This window comes from Nematostella vectensis, chromosome 5 (genome assembly GCF_932526225.1).
Source record: "Nematostella vectensis chromosome 5, jaNemVect1.1, whole genome shotgun sequence".
Taxonomy (NCBI): domain Eukaryota; kingdom Metazoa; phylum Cnidaria; class Anthozoa; order Actiniaria; family Edwardsiidae; genus Nematostella; species Nematostella vectensis.
The window spans coordinates 14,603,851-14,627,882 of record NC_064038.1 but is presented as its reverse complement, the minus strand read 5'-3'; the positions used below and the strand labels follow the sequence as shown (position 1 = coordinate 14,627,882).

General features: G+C 36.2%; 1 protein-coding gene across 1 annotated transcript in view; it reads left to right on the top strand.

Moving 5' to 3' along the window:
- Positions 1-134: 134 nt before the first annotated feature.
- LOC116612520 overlaps positions 135-24,032 on the top strand; it is a 68,149-nt gene continuing 44,251 nt past the window's right edge. The window contains exons 1-2 of the mRNA XM_048727293.1: positions 135-1,182; positions 8,649-8,692. The gene's annotated coding sequence lies outside the window, so the exon portion shown is untranslated. The remainder of the gene's footprint in view (positions 1,183-8,648; positions 8,693-24,032) is intronic.

Genomic DNA, 24,032 nt, shown 5'->3' with positions numbered 1-24,032 from the left:
ACACCGTTAGCTAGTGCTTATAAAGTTGTACTATAGATTCACTGGCATTTGCTGTTGTCGCATTTTGTCTCTAGTCGCTGCATAAGCAAGGAAAGCCCGTTGCACAATTGAGAGACCTACTAAGGTTCACGTATGCATCTTGCTCCTTAGTAGACGAGATAGGGGTGGAATGAAAAACATTCTTCGTTTGCGATGATGAGGTGTTTTGCTGTTGCATCAATAGAGGTGCTGCCAGAAAGACATTTTGCGGCTTTTGCTCGATCGATGCCTGTACTTTTCGTAGGCTTGTGCCCCTGGTTGATCGTTAGGAGGAGTTATTGCCATATTTTAACGAGCTTCTCGGCCGAATTTTGATATTTCGTAAGCTAGTCGAATCATTGCCTGCAAACCAACAATTCGCAGTCCTCCAAATAGTTGTTGACATCTAGTTTGACCGAAGACAGTTATATATCAGGTAGATTTACGGACGTCGGTTAGGATAAACATTATGCTCGATTCATCCATAGAAAGCAAATAAATGCTACGAAGGAAGCTACGAAAGCTGCCCTGTTTTGCTTCATGAGTTTTCCTGTGAAAAAATCATCACCTAAAAATGGTGTGTCATGATCGGTTTATTGGTAACAATACCGCATCGGCGATTGGATTTGAGCCACCCACACAAACCGAAAACAAGAGTAAAGGAATGTATGTAGGCTTAAGGCAGCCGCTTGGTGGTGGGGAAATTTGCGTGTTTCCAACACAAGCGGCTGCAAAGGAGACTAGTGATCTCAGGCATTGCTTTCGAGATCATACGGCTAAAGTACATAAAATAGTATATTTTCAAGGGTTTTGGGCATAAGTCTTAGTTAGAATAAGTTTAGAATAAACTTTGTAAAATCATTCTTTTTTAAAAGAAAAAAACAAAATTGCCTCCTTTTATGTTTTTAAACTTTTTTCCAATTTTCAAGTTGCAGCGTTATACAGGTTACTAATACTTTAAGACAATGTCCTATGATTTTGATAAAAAAAATGGCCGCCTTTTAGTCCCTTACATATTTAGTTGCTGTTTCAAAGGATAAACTCACTTGACAATTTTCATGCATTTATGTTAAAACCCCATTAAGATACACTATTTTGTGTTATTTTCCCTAGATCCCACGTATAAAACAGCAACAGAAAAGAGGACACGTATTCGTCTGGGAGGTAAATATTATGAAATGGGGAAAAACGTCGAGAATAATATACAAATATGTAGTATCTAGCAAACTGAATCCTCCAATATCACAAGCCAATATTCTTTTAAAAAATCGAAACAAGTATAGGTGAAACAATAGAAAAAGAATTATAGGACACTTTATACCAATTCAAACAATACATATTATAGATATTTTCAATATTAACTGCTTTTAACCCTATTCAGACCGGGAGGGGGGGGGCTTTTGAGGCCCCCAGCAACATTGATCTGTAATAATTTTTTAACTAGTAGGGCTAGAGCATTGAAATTTGATTACTTTTCCTAGAATTCATCTGAGATCAGTTTGGTGTAAACTAAATTTTGATATGTTTACCCTGGTAACCATAGCAACTGAGTTTTGAAACATAGGTTTCATGAAAATTTGGCAAAACACTTTAGGTCGTTAAGATCAATTATTAATACGATGTGCTCAACGTAAATCCGTGTCATAAAAATGTTTTATACCAAGTTTTGAAAAAACACAATAAAAGATTTACATCTCTATTTTAGGGAGGGAGAGGTGGTGGCTTTTTGTCAATTTTTTACCTTCTCGAAATAGTGCTTGTAGAAATAGCTAAAAACATTCACATCTACCCGAAATCATTAATACAACCTGAAACGAAGATTAAATATTGTCAAAAAGCTTCATCTTTTGACAAACAGTTTTTATTGATTAAAATTAATAACTTTAATTAAATCCAAGATGGCGGATTCAAGATGTCGGATCCAAAATGGCGGATGCTGATGTCACATAATTAGCTAAAATCGCTATTTTTTAAAACTGACATCTAAATTTGACAAAAACCTTTTATATTCCTCTAGTTTAAATAAAAAGTAGAAAAGCATTTTTGGGAAAGATATTTAAGTTATTACTTTAATAAAGAGTCCAGTTGCAAACTTATGCCATATTTTAATAAAAAGGTACAATGCCAATCAATGACGTCACAGGTGTCATATATTGTTGTCATAGAACTAGTTTCACTAATAATATATTTCTACTGCAAGATTATCGAAAAAAAGACATACAGAAAAACACATCTAAAAAAAACAGAAATATTGACCGTTTCTGCTCACTTAAGTGACGTCATCGTGACGACACAAAGACAATTTTTTGAAGAAAATCTGTCGCTTTTTGAATAAGAACTGATTATGATAACTTATTAGGATTTTGGTCGGTCAGAGGAAGCCCCAAAAATCCCGGTCTGAATAGTGAATAGTGTTAAGTAATTGTCAAAATAATTATCTTTATCTTAATAAAGACCTCTTTCGCTTTAAAAAGTGAGTAGTTCTAACAGTTCATTTATTTTACTTAATTAGAAACTGTGAAACATTTGTTTGTTGAATGGTCAAGGAGCCTGTTCTATCAGATTCGTGAATGGTTGAAGGAGTTCGGATGGGATATTCCTAATATTGAAATGAGGAATATTTTGTTTGGAGTTTGGTCAGATACCTCCGCATCAAACTTTGTTATTCTTACGTATAAATTATGTATTTATAGAGCAAGAGAAGTGCATAAGGTACCTTCCCTACAGAGAAAGTAGAGCGTTATGCAGCAAAATTAACTAATGAGGTCCCGGTACACCTAAAAAAATAGGATTTTTTAAAATTTGACACTTAAATCTGGCTAAAATGTGGCGACTGTGTGACATGTTATTTGTTCTGTGTTGTATGTGCAATTTTTTGTTTAGCTACGTGATGGGATAATGTAATTTGTATATATTTTTAAGAAAAAAAAATTATAGAAAAATAATAATCTTTAAAAATAATATATAGATTTAGGCACTGCCTAAAAGCGGAGCCAGCATAAACACCTTTTGTGTTGACTGATCAAAGGTATTATTGGGGGATCTAGGATCCTGCTCTCTACTGAGATTTATTTATTGTACCAACCAAATGGATCCAGGCCTTATTCAATAATTTAAATTATGCAGTACATCAAAGTTAACAATTCCTGGTGTGGATATGGCTGTCAAAGTTGTCAAGAGTCTAATGGTAAATTCTTATGTCCCATCATAGAAGTTCCATTATGAATATCTTTTTTTATAATCAAAACAATACTCCCACAAGCTTTGCCCTTGTGCAGAAAATGTCATGGATGTAACAGCATTCCAAAGATTCAAAATAATATATTTAGACTGTTTAGATGCCATACTGTGATTTTTATGTATTGATTTAGTGGCGATTCTCTCCTTCATTGGACCGAATATTCAGAAAAATGTCTGGAAATTAAAATTCAAAAATATATCTCCTTTCATGCATTACATATTGGTGCACCCCACTTTACCATATAGTGGCCTTGTTGTTGGTGGCCTACTCCCAAATGAATGCAATGAAGAAAAAACAGATTGAAAATGCTAACTTCTAATTTCAAACCAAACCCTTTCATTGATCTATGTTTGGGGTAGAGAGGAATCAAAGAATATCAATTGACTAAAAAATAATCGACGGGAGAGGAGATATAAAGTGAATTGACTTAAGTTGAAAGGTTTGGTGAAAAAAATATAACAGTAATGAAAATAATTTGAATGAGCATTTCTTGACATTTCCCCTTTCCCATTATCTTAACCCTTTCACCACCACAGGCCTCTAAAGAGGCCATGTCTTTGCTATCAAAGCTATGTGAACAGAATTCTATTATTGAAAAAAAACAAGGTTGTTGCCAGAATTATAAAGTTTAAGTATCTTGCCCTAAAAAACCCTTCCCCTTAACACATTGACCCCTCAACCGGCCTGTACCGGCTTTGGGAAGTACCCACAACCCCAAAAATTCATAAATGCAAAATAAACACAACAAGATGAAGATACTTAGGCATCAGTCTAAGGGATAAATGGTCTTGCAGATATGCATCCAACCAAGGTGTTGACATCTACTCTTAAGCCAAATAATAGCACAGGTTATTTGACAAATCTCAAATCGAACAAGGAGAGAAAAGCAGAATCACCCCTCTCAATAAAACGCTCAAAATACCACACAAGGGAGAGAGATCAGCAAACACAGCTCAAGACACAAATAGATACCTTTATTCTGATCCTCCAGGTACATTTCCATGGCCTCAAAACACAATGTCCACTCCTTGAAGGATTGTACAACCACGAAGATGTCTTTACGTATTGCAAAGCATTCTGGGAGATCCAGGGGAATATTCACGAGGGGAGGGCCAGTCAACACTCCTCTCATGAAAGTCAGATGGATTTTTAGAAGTCTTTTCACCCCGAAGCCAAACAAATCAATTCCAGGTCATACAGACCCAGAATAGCAGTGTTAACAATTTTGGGATCAATTTGGTTTCAGAAAAGACAGCATTTAGGAGAGCTGTGGTGATTCATTAGAAAATTATTTTCTCATCCAGGCAAAGCCAAACAAGAAACAATCATCATGAATCCACCTTTGCTTGCAAATATCCATAAGCAAAGCACGCAATTATGCCCTAAAAGACTTCATGATGTCCTGAGACACTCTCCTAAAATGCTCATAGCTGTATTTTTAATGAAAAATACAAGCAACCATCAACTTGTGCTGGCTTCAGCACAACGACGAGGGATTAAAAGTGGGGACCGCAAAGCACTGTTGGAAAGCTTGGATACCGCTGACTAGGTGCAGCTGCGTTTGACTTTTGCGGGCTGTATAAAGCTCAGAATAGGGGGGAGGTATCTGTTTTCGGTCTGTAAATTTTGTAAATTCAGCTCAAAAAAAGGCAGGAGTCAATGGGTTAATAAAAGTTCCATTAATGAACATTTGTAAAGCTACATTCTGACAAGCTTTGTTCTTGCAAAGAACAATGGATGAAACAGGATTTCAAAGATGGAATATAGTGTCAGACACGATTTTAGATAAGATGCAATGCTGAAGATTTAATGTACCATTTTAAGTGGTGATTTTCCATCCCCATGGGAATTAATATCTACAAACATACATCCAGTAATGCATTATATTTTGGTGTTTTGAGAAACCCTGGATCTAACTATTCCAATGAAATAAATCTAAACATCTAAAATAAATGTAATGGGCAAGAGACTTGGAGAGAAAATCCTAAAAAGAAAATATAAGTGAAAGTTATAAATGAAAATTTCTAATTTAAAAATCAAATCTGTTCATTAATTAATTTTTGGTGTAGAGGGAAAATAGTAAAGAGCATCAATTGCATAAAAATAGTCAACAGGGAGAAGAAAAAGGAAGAAATATGACTCTTCCTTAAATGTTTGAAAAGAAAATATAATAACAATAATGTGATAATTATATTCAGTTCTTTTCTAAAATATCCCCTTTCCCATTATCTTTAGGTTGATAGAAAACTGTTTTCTTCACAGATTTATTATTTAAAAAGCAAAAGTTTGTTTTAGTTTTATATTATATAAGTATCTTCTTCTAAAAAAACCTATGAGTGTGTACTGCTGAATCACATAGTAATGAACTAGTCATTTGCACCCCCTCCCTTATGGTCCCGCAGAAGCCAGGGGTTAATGTGGGGTTTTAGACCACTTTTTAACCAGAATATGTCTAGAGGGGTGGTGGTATTGACTGTTTTTGACTCTTAACTTTGAAACAGGCTTTTATTAAAGTTTCATCCCCCACAGTTCCCTGGGACCATGGGTGTGGGGGTATCAAATGACTAGTAAATAAGAACATCCTACAATTCTCTTCAAGACATTATTTTTAATTCGCATGTCTTCCAGTCTTTAGCATTCATCTTGGCCCTCAGGCAGTTCCTGGTTCATAAAAGAGTAAAAGCAATTATTTAATATTTCTTTCAAAACAATCTTTTTATCAAGCCATTTATAATCTAACTAATTTTCCACAACTATTTGAAAAAAAAATAAACACCTGAGGTACAAGATGCAGACAATAACAACAATACATATTGAAAATATGAGTTTATTTTAACCTCGGTAAGGAAAATTTCTCTTGTAAGTTGAAAATGCTGCTGTATCTTCTAAGGATATGTATCTTCTTAGTACTAAGAGCACAGGATATAAAGACAAGAACGGTCTTCTTTAGCAGTATTTGACAAATGCAACACGATATTGGTTAGTCTTTATGAAATATCTCAACACATTCAATCTGCCCTAAAGAAGTCTTATTAAAGACGAGTTCCAAAAAAAGAAACGATAAAACGAAGAATGTCAAAACAAAACCTGTTATGCTCAAATAATTTGATTACTAAGTTAAGTACTCGCATTCCCAAAGCATACAAAAAGGACAACAAAAAGCCTAATAGCTGTCATATCCTCAATAGACAATACAAATCGTCGTCCGAAACTTACCTTGCATTGTTTTTTTTTGGTCGCTTTCTTGTGCTTCTGTTCGCTTTTTAATGTGAACTGTTACTTGCTTAAGTTTACTAGCTAAAACCAGATAAATATTGGCGTGAATGAATGTTAGTAGATCTCCTCTAGTTGACTTTATCCTTAAGTCACAAAATTTGAGGCAAAATAAATAATTATCGCATAATCGACAAGAACTTTTTCCCTTGCTCCGTGCTTGTATTTAGTCGCCATTTCTGGGCCGGGTGGGGCCTGGGAGTTGCGCGGCTGACTGACTGACTGACTGGCTGGCTGGCTGGCTGGCTGGCTGGCGAGTGACACCACAGGGTACCCGCGCGATGACCACAAAAACCAAGTCGCATACCTATACCATATTTCTATGCCTATGGGGCTACGCGCGCGGCCTGCGGCCGCGCTTAGCTCCGCTATAAACATATTTATATAGATTTTATGCTTATCATGATAAGGGGTGCAAAAATAAAAGTGTTAAATCAAAAAAGAGGACAACATATATTGACCGGTAGCAGTTAATTTGATTTGCGAGTGGTTCAATGAAAACTTAGGTACAGTGTGTTGACCTAATTAAAGACGGTTATTGCATTAAGCGCCATAACGTTTTAGCAATAAAAAGAACACTTTTGATATTTTGCCAGTAACAAGATTGGACTTTAACCTAATAACATATTTATAAAATATATAAATATTGTTTTAAGTTTACGGTGCCGTGTTCGAAATGTATGTGTCACTGATTTGCCCTAACCCAGGTCAAATGGCCCAAATTCCGGGCACAAACTTCAGAAACGATTTTCTTAACTTTTCCCATATATTTCCTATGCTTATAATATTAAAATAAAAATTTATCTAATTTATAAAAGCTATCTTTAATTATGTGGATCTACGAACAGCCTTTTAGCAATTAAGTTAACTTGATAATTGCGCGCTCTCTAAATTACAAATTCATCCGTTTGAATCCGTAGACTTTCGTCAAAAAATAATCATGGAATTTGGCATATAACGATAATCTTATTAAGTTTTACTGACTCAACTTACTAAAAATACAACAAATCTTCTTCTCACTTCATCTTGTTTTGAACCTTTTGCCGTAGACAGACGGCTTTGTATCATTATTTGTGAAACGTAGCGGCGTTTCTACTTTTCTTACTTCAGAATGGGTTCCCCAAAAAATGACATTAAACAGTCACATTCAAAATATTTATTGTAACCTGATGATAAAAGCATCGAGAAAGAAACAAACTTATATCCCGGACGTGCTTAAAAGGCAGTAATTTATAGTTTTGCCTATCTACATAGCTCTTAGAATGTATTGAGAAAGTTTAACGAACTAAATATTTGAAACATTTTTACAAGCTGCTATTTATGTTGCAATTTTTTGCTAGCGTTTTTTGACACAACGTTAATATGTACCTAAATCCATCCAAAATGTAGTTTAAATGCAAAAACTGATTCCTATTATCCTTTAAAACATATTTCCAATAGGCAGTCTTTTTTTGTCCGTGTTTAAATGTTCAAAACGCCTTCATTCTTCTAAATTAGAAGCGAGATCAAAGAACTATTGTATGTAAAGTAATTCACTGTGCTTCATTCCCACCAAAAAGATGGTATTTTCTTAACTCTAATTTACCAGAAGGACTGTTTTATGTAAAGCGTGAAATCACTGCACTGTTAACTTTCAAACTACGCGAACAAAAGTTCGACTCACCTTCAAATAAACTTGAATTTTCCCACTGGTAATAACGCCAACAACTTAATTACTAAAACACACGTGAGTATGAGTACTTGTTACTAATGAGGTAACGTAAGATTGTTTTATTCGCTTGCGTATATTTTAAAGAGGCTTTCGATGCAAACTTTCCGTAATTGGGGACGTCCGTAATTGGGGCAACACACTATTAATTCTGCTACTGAGTGGTTGACGAGCTAGAAAGGCGGGTACAATTTTTGCAAATCGGGAAAAAATAAATACAGTTGTCTACTTGAGACCATCGGAGGTAGCTTAATTGTGTAGGTTTTCTTATGGCGGTGAGAAGTGGTTTTTGCTTTTATTCGTCAAGGCAACATTATTTGCCTCCATTAGGAAAACGTTCAGGGTCTTATTAATGCCTTGAAATCCTCGTCTATTTGCTCATTTGCACTAAACTGTTTGAATCCACAGTGTGAGGCAGCAAAGGAGCAAAAACAAGATCGAAGAAATATTAGGTAAGTAATAGTTTTACACTGTAAAATTGAAAGAGCTGATAAAGCTCCCAAAAATGGGGCCAAAACGACAAGTTCCCCCTGGACGACGGGATCAAATTAGCCCCAATCAAAAGTTGCTGTTTTTGCACTAATTTTTTATGGTCAAATCGGCTACTTCAGTTGAGCCAATTCAGCTCCCTTGAGGGTTTTGATATGGAAAATAGGTGTGATGTTTTAGATTTTGTTGGTGTCAGTCCCACTTGGGATTTAGCCCTTGCAAAAGTGAACCTTCAAAATAGGCCTTTTGTCCCCCTTCTAAATTTAATTCAGCCTCAAATAAAGTCAAGTAATTTCTTCTACACTATTTCTTCTTCACTATTTATTATAAACAATGTGAGAACTCTACATACATTAAGTTACATCTTATAATGCCACATATTTTACAATGTCTAATATAGATTTAGGCACTGCCTAAAAGCGGAGCCAGTGGGATCTAGGATTCTGCTCTTTACTGAGATTTATTTATTGTACCAACCAAATGGATCCAGGCCTTATTCAATAATTTAAATGCAGTACATCAAATTTAACAAACACAATTCCTGCTGTGAATATGGCTGTCAAAGTTGTCAAGAGTCTAATTATAAATTCTTATGTCCTATCATAGAAGTTCCATTATAAATATTTTTTTTAATCAAAACAATACTCGACAAGCTTTGCCCTTGTGCAGAATAGGTCATGGATGTAACAGCATTCCAAAGATTTGAAATAATATATTTAGACTGTTTAGATGCCATACTGTAATTTTTATGTATTGATTTAGTGGCGATTCTCTCCTTCATTGGACTGAATATTCAGAAAAAATATATGGAAATTAAAATAAAAAAATATATCTCCTTTCATGCATTACATATTAGTGCACCCACTCTTTACCATATAGTGGCCTTGTTGTTGGTGGCCTACTCCAAAATGAATGCAATGAAGAAAAAACAAATTGACTTTGGAAGCAAATCCTAAAAAAACATCTAAGGCATCACTGACAGTGCTAAAATGCTAACTTCTAATTTCAAACCAAACCCTTTCATTGGTCTATGTTTGGGGTAGAGATGAAGCAAAGAATATCAATTGACTAAAAATAGTCGACGGGGGAGGAGATATAAAGGGAATTGACTCAACTTGAAAGGTTTGTTGAAAAAATATAACAGTTATGAAAATAATTTGATTGAGCATTTCTTGACATTTCCCCTTTCCCATTATCTTAACCCTTTCACCACCACAGGCCTCTAAAGAGGCCATGTCTATGCTATCCAAGTTATGTGAACAGAATTCTATTATTGAAAAAGAACAAGGTTGTTGCTAGTGTTATAAAGTTTAAGTATCTCGCCCTAAAAAACCCTTCCCCTTAATAAAAGTTCCATTAATGTACATTTTGTAAAGCTACATTCTGACAAGCTTTGTCCTTGCGAAGAACAAGTAATGGATGAAACAGGATTTCAAAGATAGAATATAGTGTCAGACACAATTTTAGATAAGATGCAATACAGAAGTTTTAATGTACCATTTTAAGTGGTGATTTCCATCCCCATGGGAATTAATATCTACAAATATACATCCAGTAATGCATTATATTTTGGTGTTTTTAGAAACCCTGGATCCAACCATTCCAATGAAATAAATCTAAACCTTTAAAATAAATGTAATGGAAAAGAGACTTGGAAAGAAAATCCTAAAAAGAAGATATAAGTGAAAGTACTAAATGAAAATTTCTAATTTAAAAATCAAATCTGTTCATTAATTTATTTTTGGTGTAGAGGGGAAATAGCAAAGAGCATCAATTGCATAAAAATAGTCAACAGGGAGAAGGAAAAGGAAGAAATATGACTCTTCTTTAAATGTTTGAAAAGAAAATATAATAACAATAATGTGATAATTATATTCTGTACTTTCCTAAAATATCCCCTTTCCCATTATCTTTAGGTTAATAGATAACTGTTTTCGTTACAGATTTATTATTTATAAAGCAAAATTATGTTTTTAGTTTTATATAATATAAGTATCTTGTTCTAAAAAACCTATTGAGTGTGTACTGCTGAATCACATAGTAATGCCCTAGTCATTTAAACCCCCTCCCTTATGGTCCTGGGGAAGTCAGGGGTTATGTGGAGTTTTAGATTAATTTTTAACCAGAATATATCAAGAGGGGTGGTGGTATTGACTGTTTTTGACTCTTAACTTGGAAACAGGCTTTTATTAAGGTCTAATCCCCCACCCTTTCCTGGGACCATGTGTGTGGGGGTATCAAATGACTAGTGAAAAAGAACTCCCTACTGTCTTTCAGACATGTCTTTCAAGACATGGTTTTCAATTCTCATGTCTTCCAGTCTTTAGCATTCATCTTGGCCCTCAGGTAGTCCCTGGTTCATAAAAGAGTAACATTTCTTTCAAAACAATCTTTTCATCAAACATTTATAATCTGACTAATTTCCACAAATATTTGAAAAAATAATAATAAACACATGAGATTTAAGATGCAGACAATAACAATACGTATTGGCAGGGGTTGAATTTTGTTTTGTTTTTATCCTCGGTAACAAAACTTTCTCTTGTAAGTTGAAAAAGTTGCTGTATCTTCTAAGGATATGTATCTTCTTAGGACTAAGAGCACAGGATATAAAGACAAGAACGGTCTTCTTTACCAGCATATGACAAATGCAACACGATATTGGTTAAGCCTTTATGAAATATTTCAACAGAATCAAGAATAAAGATAGAACAAAGAATGTCAAAACAAAAGGTGTTATGCTCATTCTCAAAGCAAACAAAAAGGACAACAAAAAGCCCAATAACTGTCATATCCTCGATAGACAAAAGAAATCGTCGTCTGAAACTCACCTTGCATTTTGTCGCTTTCTTGTGGTTTTGTTCGCTTTTTAATGTGAACTATTACTTACTTAAATTTACTAGCAAAAACCAGACCTATCCTTACATAAATCTTGGCGTGAATGAATGTTAGTAGATCTCCTCTAGTTGACTTTATCCTTAAGTCACAAAATTTGAGGCAAAAAGAAATAATCAACGCATGACAAGAACTTTTCCCTTGATGTGCTTGTATTTAGCCGCCATTACGGGGCCGAGTGAGGCCTGGGAGTTGCGCGGCTGACTGACTGGCAGGCGAGTGACACCACAGGGTACCCGCGCAATGACCACAAAACCAAGTCGCATAGTTATACCATATTTCTATACCTATGGAGCTCCGCGCTGGCTCCGCTATTAAGTACCAAAGTTAACATGAACTGGAACTAAATTTTGTATGTATGATGTATCGGATCCGATGTATCGCTGCTGTGATTGTTTCTCAGTCTATTAATTTAGTGAGACCTCAGCTGGCTAACTTAGTACCACTGAACTAATTTCTTATGATCAATAATTATTTCGATAATCATCATCAGAATTAGCCTATCTATCAGAAATGCTTTAAACAGTTCAGAGGAGGGCGATGTGCATCATTTTACTGCAGGTCGAGTATATCGCCGCGCTTCATATGCAATCTGAGGGCGAAGCTACACCTATTAAAAAAGGTTGCATTCGAGAATCTATGTATCATAACATCCAATGTTTAATACGTATCAAATAAATAAGCAAATACGTGTCAAATAAAAGCGAAACAAGGTTGGTACTAACAACGATAAGTAAACATAAACAATTTTCATATGTCTCTATACATCCGAATGACTTGCCGAGATCTAATTTTGTCATTTTACGCTATCCATAATGCAATGTAGGTTATGAACATGAATTCTCTGAGTGCAACTTTATTTTGAATAGGTGTATATGAATCTTTGATCAATAATAATAATAAAAACACCAACACTTTTACTTTACAATAAAAAAAATATTTTGATTCCTGGGATATTCCAAGACTTTCTGTAATATCCTTGAATATCTCACGATATTCATCTTAGAACATCCTGCGATTTCCTAGGATATTCTAGATACAAGGTGTGAATTTTCACGCGTGAAAATTTACCGTACGGTAAATTTGGACCGATATTCCAGGATATTCTAGGATATCTCAAAAGGCATAGTCTTACTTTAAACAGGATTTTCTACGATATTCTGGAATATCCAATTGGATATAATGCGATTTTTTGGAATATGCATTAATGTGACAGGGAATGCATAGATGCGTTGTTCCTTTTGCGATAAAGAACGATATTCTTTGACAATATTGGATTTTCTTTGATTTTAGTGAATTCATAATCGGATGTTATTAGATTTTTCGGAATTGAAGGAAATTGTTATTGTTATTGAAATATTGTCATTTTGCAGAATATTATACGCTTTTCTTGGATATCCGGTAATTTATCACAAATAGCTAGCAATATTTTCCAGCAAATAATTTTAATTTTAGAATACAGAACAAATTTACAATTATCTCAAAATTTGATAATCAACTTTATAATTTTCGGATACAACGTGAACAGTGACTTCTATAACGTTATAGAAATCAGCAAAAATCGTTAAAAGACAAAACCAAATTCGACAAAAAGTTGGTATACAACAAAAAGTGCAAGGCAAGCTAAAATATCTCTATGATTAAAAAAAACTACTAAAGCGGACATTTTACACCAACAATGGACATTTCACTTAGCTTTACTGAAGACTTTTTTGGTTTTGTCTTTTAAGGATTTTTGTTGATTTCTAATCAGCTGGTCCATTTTCTCATCAGTCATTCCGTAATTTCCCCTCATTGCACCTGCAAAAATAATGGTAGTTGCAGTTAAGTAAGTGATACCTTTCTGCATTTCTCGCACTGTTGTGAATTACCATAATTTATCTGCATCTTGTTGCTGGTCCAGGGCATCCCTCTGGACCTTCCCTTCCCCTTCAGTGTGCACCGCATGAGCTCTTCTTCGGTAAAGAGGTCTGACAGGAGCCTCTTCACCCCTTCTTGGGGCTTTAACAGATATTTAATTTTCTGCTTTTGTTGTGACTGTAAAGAATAAATTGAACAATTAATTGAAAACAGTTAAAATCGGTATATAAGCATTCAGGCATGTATATAGTCTATACGAGTTCTCTGTTCTTGTTATATTGTTTGTTTGATGTTTTATCGACGTACCACTGGACTGGGCTGATCCTCTGCAGGAGCATCTTTGTAAACCTATAAAAAAAAAACAAAAAAAAAAACAATATTCTTTATGTGATAACAAGCGGAGAGGACTATTACAATGTGCAAAATCCGCACAGTCACAGCCTTTAAAAAATCCAAAACTACTTGCTGATAGTGTTATATTCACTGCATTCGGCTACTAATATATGATACATAATTAACAAAATCATAAAATCCAGGCCGGGCACGAGAAAAGTACCGAATGACATAATTTGAATTTGTGCCTAAATATTTCCTATGTTTGAGAGCCAAATTCCTCATATCCAGGGAGTGGATTCAGAATATCGAAGCCACCGTTTAACCAACAACAACCATTTCGTTTTTGTCATAAGTATTGCAACTTCAGCATAATCACACGGTGTAAACTCACCTTGAGTTTTCTTTTCAGGTTTTTTACCTCTTGTTTATGTTTAAGCACTTTGGACCAGACAAAAGCACTTAAAATTAAGCGCGTTTTGCCGGGGCGATCGGGGTAATTACCGCCCGGGTCTACAGTATCCTTAAGTGTTTACTTTACGTTACTTCTAGGTATATAACATTACATTAACACGATTAGAATCAAAAAGCCCAAACTGTCGCGATCTCGTACCAGAACAATGAATACAGTACACCAAAAACTGGAGGCAGAGTCGATTTCCAGTTTTTGGTGTACTGTATTACATTAACACTAATATACTATTTTAGCAAAGTATTATCAATTGTGTGAAGGTAAATTAACTAACACAAACATTCACGTAAGGGATGCGAAGAATGCATTTAATATTCTGTGGATTTTCCTATTCTTATAATGTTACCTCGGTCAACGCTGTCGTTGCCTCCCTCAGAAGCTCGTTTTCAAACTGCTTGCCTTGCGCTGTGAGTCTGAAATCCAAATAAAAATACTGCAAGTTGAGATATTATTCTGAAATTGCTCCGAGTTTTAGCACTGAAGTCATAATACAGAGGTGCTGCACGCTCTTACTTCTTACGGCGCGTTACAAAATAGAACGAAACGCCATCGAGGTCTACCGTCGCCCTGGGTTCAAATACTTCATGCTTTTAAAAGAATGTACTCCGTAGTTTAGAACTGTAAAGCTGCTTGTGCTTCCAAACGTCCGCCACCAAAAGCAAGAGTATTTACAAATCACGGAGGAAAGAAATCCAAAATCGAGCCAGACAATGCCGCAAAAGATAATAGCATCGACGTTCCTCAAGAAACAAAAGCCAATGCGAATGTGAGCATGAGGAGAAATACCGTAGGAACTCAGACTGAATACCCGAAATATTCTCTGCGCTACCGTTGCTTAGTTCTATTATTATATTAGAGACCTTACGCAAGAACGAGACGGCATCAAGAATGGCGCGCGCGCTCACGAACTGCTCACACAACACGGCGTGTCGTCCGCGACGGCAAATCTAGAACGGCATTTTCCTATTTTCGCGTTCTACATGCGCTGTCAGGACGTCCTTGCGTAAGGTCTCTATTTTATAAAGTAAAACTTTAAAAACAAAGAAGCCTAACTTCGACTTACAGAAGTTTTGCAACACTTCTGCCTCGTAAAGTCTTGGTGTGTTATCTGCTGCAATGCAATGAATACCACCGATACCAAACCACCCTGGCGCAAAACTTCACTTCCCCTGAGAACTGTTAACTCGCAACGATCCTCTGCGTTGTTCAGACACTTCACAACAACAAATTTCTTGGAGGTCATTTTGATTTGATCACCAAAATTCGATAAAATACCCTAAAATCACGGAGATTCGCTAAGAAAATGCAACCGGTACAATCCAACGAAAACCAGTACAAGTCGGCGACATCCCAGGCAGCCAGCAAGGGGTGAATGACGTATGCAAAATAGCGGATTCTGATTGGGTGATGTTGATTACAGAACGTAAGATAGTGTCATAACAAGCCGCACGCTCTTAACAACGGAATTTTTTTACCCCGGCCCCTGTGGATTCCAGGTAACACTTCGGTCAACTAATCCCAATACCTGTCAGAAGAATGACAACAATAAAAGCAAAATGCAAAAGTTTGTATCATTTAAGGGCTTGATTCACAATGTTGATATAAGTCTACAGCGGGCCGGAATTAATTTGGTTCTATATGATTATTTATGAGTTTCTTAATAACTGACCTTTACCCACGTGAACCTCCAAGGATATAGCGCAACATCAATCAGAGAGAGGAAATAACCGAGTGAACAATTAGCGAAAAAAGGCAAAATTTGACGGGACAGAAACACCCATCGGGTGATAAAAATAAGCAAAAATGTAACTGGGCAAAAAACACTCGGGTGTTAATTAGCAAAAAAATATGACAGAGCAATTCTATGGCTATTCAAACAAAACAAACAAACAAAAAAAAAACATATTATGATCATTTTGAGATTCAATGTCCAATTCCACGGACGAATCACACCAGTTTTTTGAAAAAAGCGCGCTGTTTTACTGTGTTTCAAACAAAAACTTGACTTTACTAATTTGTGTGTTATTTATAAGTGATCATACGATTCGTAATTGCGCTCGTGTGCTTTAAATAGAGTCTCAAATTCGCCCTACGGGCTCGTGCAATTTATGATACTTTTTGAAAAATTACACTTGAACTAAGAAGTCACGTGACTTCATATTTCAAGTCGCCTCTTCCAGAAGACGAAGTCGTTTAACTGTGAAGTAAAACAAAACAAAGCCCGCTTAATACGGACACCCCGATAATACGGAGACTTATGAAAGTCCCGAGGGTGTCCGGGGTTCCACTGTATTTATATTTTTAGAAGAGTTTTATTCATTTAATTTGTCAAATGTTGTTTATTGCTTTTTCTGTTTTTGTTTTATTTCTATTGTTTTATAAGCCGCTTTTAAACTATGCGTTTTAGAAATGTCATGCATAACTTAACAGTGCTTCAAATTCGAATAATTTTAATACAGTTAATTTTAAATGTTGAAAAAAAATCGCAGAATATCCAAAGGTCGACCCATGCGTATCAAATTCTTTTGCACTAGTTTCTTTTCTCAAGCCGGAACGAACTCGCCTAATACGATATCATGGAAAATCGTAGAACATCGCAAACGAGCTATTCATGTCTTTTGCGTCGTTGCGATATTCAAAGATATCTTTGAATTTCACAAGTGTGATCTCGCACCTTTTTTTCTTCATTTGGATTTATTGCGATTTTCTGAGATATTCTAGGATATCACAGAAACTCGACTATTATCGCAAAAAGTGAATTTTCATTTCGCACGGTTTGATTGGTCAGACTTAGTCAGAGGCATAGAGTAAAATGCAGGCCCTGTATTGCCCTTACTATCTAATAAGGCTATATGGAAGACCTATCTCTACCCAACAAGATCATGTTTAATTGACTGTGATTTGCAGCATACACCACGCAGCCTTGACAAAGTAATACAAGATAGAAAAAAAATGTCAGATACAATCACGGAAGATTGCTGATTGCGACAATTTTAGTCGTGAAGGATCCGATTGGAAGGGATAGTAAGTTGCGCAAGAGGCAGGTGCCGGGCCTTCTCGGGATTAATGTTTTGGGAAGATGAGCATAATCGTAGAAAGTGAAAGTGTAGTGAAGTAGGAGTTGAATGCAGCAATGTGCTGTCTGAGGTCGTCCACTAGAGTTACGGTTCGTGTTTGTGGAAGCTCGGCGTTTTCCGTGCTTGCGAGTTCGGTAGTGTCAGTGATGGCTTCTTGCTATCGGGGTAATCCAACCAGGTCGCCAATATTAGGGCTAGCGATAAAGGGCTGAAACTACGGACGCCAATGGCAATCCTACACGACATGAACCTCACATAATCGGATGAGAAATTTGAGCAAGTAATGAATGTCACAGCGGAGGCAGAGCGAGATGCAGTAACACCCCCAGAGACGTCGACGGACTGGCTGGTGGAACACCGATCACGCCTGAGATACGATTGGGAAAAAACAGGGAAAACGCTTACGGAGGCCGTTGAATATAGAAAGGCGAATCACTGTGCACTTTCAATATTCGAGGGGCGGTTGTTATATCTACACGAAAGGGTCGAAGGACAAAATAGAACTTAAAATAAAATTCATGGAAACCGACGATATTTGTTGTGGGGGAACCTCCCACGGTGACAGAGGTACGTATGCAGTAAAGCCGGCAGATCACGGGGTTGTAGGGAGGGTCCACAAAACGGAGGTACAATCGTGTCCCGTGGCTTGAACCCGTTGACAAGGAGACAAGGTACTGGATTCCAATGTCGCCAGGACAAGAGCACCAACGATAAAGGAGGATATCCCTTCGTCCAAAGATGAAAATCCTGAGTATCTGGTAATGCTCTATCGGGAACGAAATCAAGTGTCCCCGCCTACAAGTCGAGATCTCAGCGGTGATGTAATCAACGACACTACACCCCACGGTGCCGGCCGTATTCAGTCCCCGGAAATTAGTAATTTGACTGACAGTGATTGTTCAGCCTTCCAAGCAGAGGAAACTACCTTTGGCAAGATCATCAGGTGCACCTGTTCAACCAAGACGATCTCAACGATCTGCTGCGGGAAAGCTCTCCAACTCATATCTGTAGCTGAAGTCTGCTTACAATACCCAGACAGCAGAAGCGCCAGTTCGTCACAGTAATCGGGTAGTCGGTGCGCTAAGCATCGGTGTCTTTTTGACGCTATTGTGCTTCAACATCAGATATAAGTTGTTCTAATTATTTAGAACATGGGCTCAACATGGGGAACATGGGGACGACAAACCCAAGCAGGAGCGAAATGTGACAGAATAGTTCAATTAGTATATTTGTTAATTTCATTTGCTATTGATTTAACATTGACTTTAAAGTTAAACGTTCACAAAGCGATTATTTAAAGCTTATGTTGAAAAGCCAAGCCACTCGCTTGCAACGACATAGCCGCTCTTGTCGCCTTGTCAGGAGTTTTAATTCGACTGAAATCTAGAAAGGAGTTTATTCACATAAATTAATAGCAATTTGATAGTAGTGTTAGTAGTTACACACTTATATACATTCTTTATGATAATATTCAGTGAATGTCATTTTAACACTTATGGTTATCGATGGTTACATATACATACATAACAATGTCATAATAGTTGAATACTTATACACATTATAATGATCATATTTATTTCGACACTAAAGGTGATCAATGTTTACCTATACATACATAACAATATGATAATAGTTACATATTTATACACATCATCATTATAATATATAGATTAAGGCACTGGCTAAAAGCGGAGCCAGCATACATTTAATTTGAGCCATATATTTTGTGTTTAATCTGGAAAAAAATTGGTGTTTAAAGAAGTAACATCGAAAAATTGAAATTTAATTATAGATCATTACAGCTAAATGTGTGAATGGTTATTTTTCTTCGACATTTAAACAATATTGACGCACAAAATGTGTACAATAAATTTTAGCATATCATGAAGGAACACAATGTGTGTATTGTATTTGTCAGGTTAATATGCTCCATACCTGCCTATCCTGTACCAATTCATATTACATTCCTATTTTTTTTAATTTTTATAATTTTCTTTCAGCTGAGGGGTTAAGAATTCTTTTAGTAGAGATTTCAAATAAAGCCTAAACAGTTTAACTAGCCTTCTCTTTTGTGATTTTTGGACTAATACTGTAATCTTAAAAATGCACACTTTGTCTTGGTGTTTCTTAATAAAAGACTTACATGGACCCACTAGAACTCTATATTCAAGGGAACTTACACATTATTATAATTTCACATAACCAGACCCGTACCCAGGGGGGTGCAGGGGGTGCATCCCCCGTCAACGGCTGAAAGTTCACTTTCAGTTCGCAGTAGACGTGCTTTTTGTAGAAAAAAAAACTATAAAACATAAGCTAGTTCAAGGTAAGAATCAACACAAGGTTAAAAAGGTATGTTAAACGTGAAACAGAGTGAATGCGCTGACGTTTCGAGCGTTAGCGCTTCATCGGAGCAAAATAAACTGAATAGTGAGGGGAGTGGTATAGTATAGTATAGTATAGTGTGCGAACAATAGGCAGTAAGCCGGCGCCGCGCGCGCGGTCTGACAAAGGAACAAGGAACAATAGGCAATTAGAGCGTTGCGCGCTAAAGAAATCGTAATTATCTATGCAAAGGGCAGTTTTTCGTTAATACCTAGAGGGGCTCTACAGCCAAGAGAGAAAATAATTATATTCTCTTTCTGGATGCGAGAGTCATTGGAACCGTTGTGTAAAGAACTCCACAAATAGACAAGTGGTGGACAGAGTGTCCTGGGAGGTTAAAATACCTAGAAACTGGTTTGAATGTCCGACGGTTGATTACCTCGTTGCGGTGTCCACTAAAACGCGTGCCGATCATGCGCCAGGTTTCTCCGATGCAAATCATACCGCAAAGTCGAATAAGGTGACAGCAGTTTTAACATGTTAAGATGAAGAGAAAATAAGAAAACTCGGTGAGTCAGTGGGCTTTGTAGTACACTGATTGAAATGGCTAGGTGACCATCCATGATGGAGAGTGAAATATCCAGAGAGGTGACCTAGGTCTCAGATGTTTCCCAAGTAAAATAGAGTGCAGGGTGAAAATTGTTGACGTAAGAAATGAAGCGATCAAGTTCAGGTCTCGAGCAGGATGCTGCACCAATGCAGTCATCGATATAACGACCATAGAAGAGTGGTACGGGGGCGTCATTTCTCGAAGACCTGCTCCTCGACATAACCGACAAAAACGTTAGCGTAGCTAGGTCCCATCTTAGTCCCCATGGCAACACCGTTGAATTGCTTGTAGAAGTCACCTGAGAAGGAGAAACAGTTCAGCGTGAGCACTAATTCCGCTAACCTAAATAAAGGTAGCTCACTCTGGTATGTAGCCAAATCCGACAATAAACGTCTCGTGGAGGGACTACAGGGGTGGTCAGTTTCTATCGGAGTACTCACTACCCGTACCCCCCACCCCCAGATAAATGAGGCCCATATTTTTCGAATTTCGCACCACCCCCCCCCCCCCCCCCCCCCCCCTCAAAGAAAAAAACCTGGACACAGGCCTGATCACTTCTGTACACGGTGCTTAATTATGTGGTCAAAAATTTCATGATAGACTAAATCATGGTGCATACTATTCACCCATTTATCATGTGAGACTAATAACGAGAGTACAATGTGAAGGTTACGTTATCTCAAAGTCATTTTAAATTTCAATGGTCTTAGAATTCACAAAATCCTCGATATCTTTCAATAAAAGAAAGCTGGAGTATTTATTGTTTATCTGGTCATAGTTGGCAACCTCAAAGCAAAAGAAAGTAAAACAAACAAACAAACAAAGATCGTTTCGTTAAAGACTGAACTCAAATAAGCTTACAATTTGAAATCTTCACATTGTAAAGGAAAGAAATCGGACAATTAACACATGAATTTTCCATCCTTTTTATTGGATAAAGGATGAACAACCTAGCTGAATTATTAATTATTTAATAATTAATAAAGCATGTCTTCATGGCTTCAAGTGTTTGAAAGTTTATAAAGTTACCTTACTTGTGTTCTAGAAAAATTACAACACAAGGAGTAGTTGTTATAGATCCGACGACAAGCTAATTATATTAAAAAAGGGTTGTATCTCGTTTTTCTTTCCTAGTTTTAGACACGACAAAAATAATGCAAAAACACTTTCAACAATATTAACTGTGTCCGCCGCGAGTTTGAAGATATGTGTACCCTGGTAACCATAGCAACCAAGTTTTGAGACTTAGGTCTAATGAAAATTAAGAAAAACGCTTTAAGTCTTTAAAATAAACTAATATATAGATTTAGGACCCGCATAAAAGCGGAGCCAGCATGCATTCAATTTGAGATATACACTTATTTCAATAAACTTTGTCAGTGCAAATAGCGTATGGCAGTAAGACCAATTACTGCTTATGGGTATAATTATTTGCAAGAATAAGGATGACAAGTTATATTGTTATTCACATTTTTCAACATTCAGTAGAAATTTAACGATTCCTATGGTATTTTTTGATAGCAGAACATACATTTTTGTTGTTAGGTGGATGTTGTCAGGAAAATTGAAACAAATACAGTAAAAATGTGTTTTTTTTATTCTCTTAAGAATTTAAAATTCTTATAAACTTTTATACATTGAAACAATATACATTCTATAAGCATATCAGAAAATTCCACTATGTATTGTATTGGATTTGCCAGATGAATGTATAAGCGTTTTTAGAAGAAATTGCAAATATTGCCCTCTCTTTTATGCTTTGCTACTTACAATATTATCTCGATTTCTTTTTTCTCGAAAATTTATCAAAAATCATAGATATTTTCTTTGATTGAAACAATAAACATGTGAGTGATTATCAAGAGAGACGTTCGTTTGCGGTCTAACCCCACGGATTTCCTATCATTTTTTATCGGCTAAAGCTAGCATCCCTTCATCATCCCTTCATCTAATAACTTATTTGAAGCTACTTATAAATTAAAGAAGTGTTTTTTTTTTCGCAAAAAAAAGTTAACAATAAGGAATTGTCATAGCTCCGACAAAAGCTACTATTACGAGTCTTTCTTACGTTCTTCTTTGAATTCCATCGTTTGTCATCTCTATCCATCGTTTGTATATCTTTATAATATTATAACAGTGTTTAGTGTGTCGTGTTTTTTTTTTTGTTTTTTAACCAAGACAAAAATATTGTAAACATTTTCCCAACCCGCTGTGTTTGGCCGCGAGTTGCAAAAGCAAAAAGCGCGAAAAGCAGACGCAGGGTTCCCGTGAGTGCAAACACTACAACACAAAAAGTCAAATTATTTTAGGTTTTAACCGTAACTGTTTGGGTTTTATAAAGAATTAAGCAATCCTGGATAGTGCAAATGTGTATTCATTGCTAATTGTTCTACTGGGGAGACGTTTTGCGAAATTATCGCAAAGTGTGCGGGCGGGCGGCAGGCGACCACAGGGTACCCGCGCAGTGACCACAGAACTGAGTCGCATAGTTATATTCCATTTCTCTATATCTATTAGTCCGGTCGCTTAGTGTTTCAATCTTTACATAGCGGACAAAAGCACCAAACTTGGCACAAAGATAGCCATAGGATGCTAATTAATATTGAGACCGGTGCCCACCGGTACCACTTGAGGATTTCGTGTAATAACGGAAGAAATATTAGAAAAAAACGTCCATCACGGGCTTCCTGTGGTTAAATTTAAAAGACCTTGTATTTCCAAAACTAAGGCGAAATATCAGATTGTTTTATTCTAGTAGGGAAAATACAACGCTATTTGTTAATATTTCAAGATAAAACTGTCTTTGGCTGCATTAAAACGTTTTATCCAAGAGAAAAAAGTTTTCAAGACTAAACCCAATCCCTCACGGTTATTCAAGATGGCGGCTTATATTGGCATAGTATACGCTGTAAGTACCTCATAAAATCACGTATTTTAGGTTAAAAAAGGCTCATACTTTATGTATCATGGACTTACAATGTCAATAACCTACTAAATATGACCTTTTGTCTTTAATTTAAATGTATTTCTTCTAAATCTGCGATTATCGCAATTATCGGGTATTTTTACGTTGGCTAAAAAGAGGTAGAGATAGATTTAATAGGGGGCTTTGTAAATGTATGTCAACTAGACACCACAAAACAACTAGATGCTTTAGATATGCCTTTTCAATCAAAGTAATTAGTTTGTGAATCTTTTGTTGAGAATATTAAAGGATTTATTTCAGAAGAAACATCTGTAGAAACTCTTTGTCGCAAATAGCGCAAAATGGCACAGGAATGATTACAAATTTGCGGTATTAATGCTCGAAAGCCTTTAAGAAAAAAGGTGAAAAAAAAGGTGACTAGAAGAGGAACTGCGAAAAAACAGTGCTTATTGCTCGCTACGTGTGCATTATAGTGACGAGGTTGAACGTATCGCATGTTTTTTACAGGATAGCAACAAACCTCAAACGAATCGCCGCAGCAATTGAGGACTATGTTATTAACTTAGAGATGTCTTTATGATGACCCCAGGGATGAAAAAAGCCTTGGAGCATCAGTAAAGGTGTTGTCGAAATATGGTAGTTATTTGCCTTTTTTGCCCTATCGCGCAATTTTTTGCCCTATCGCGCGCTTCTCTAGAATCCTGCTATAAAAAAAATCAAAATTTAATCCAGCTTCGGAAAATTCAGATTATGAGAGCTCTATCATTGAACAACTTAGGCTTCTAAAATTATTTTCGTTATAGAA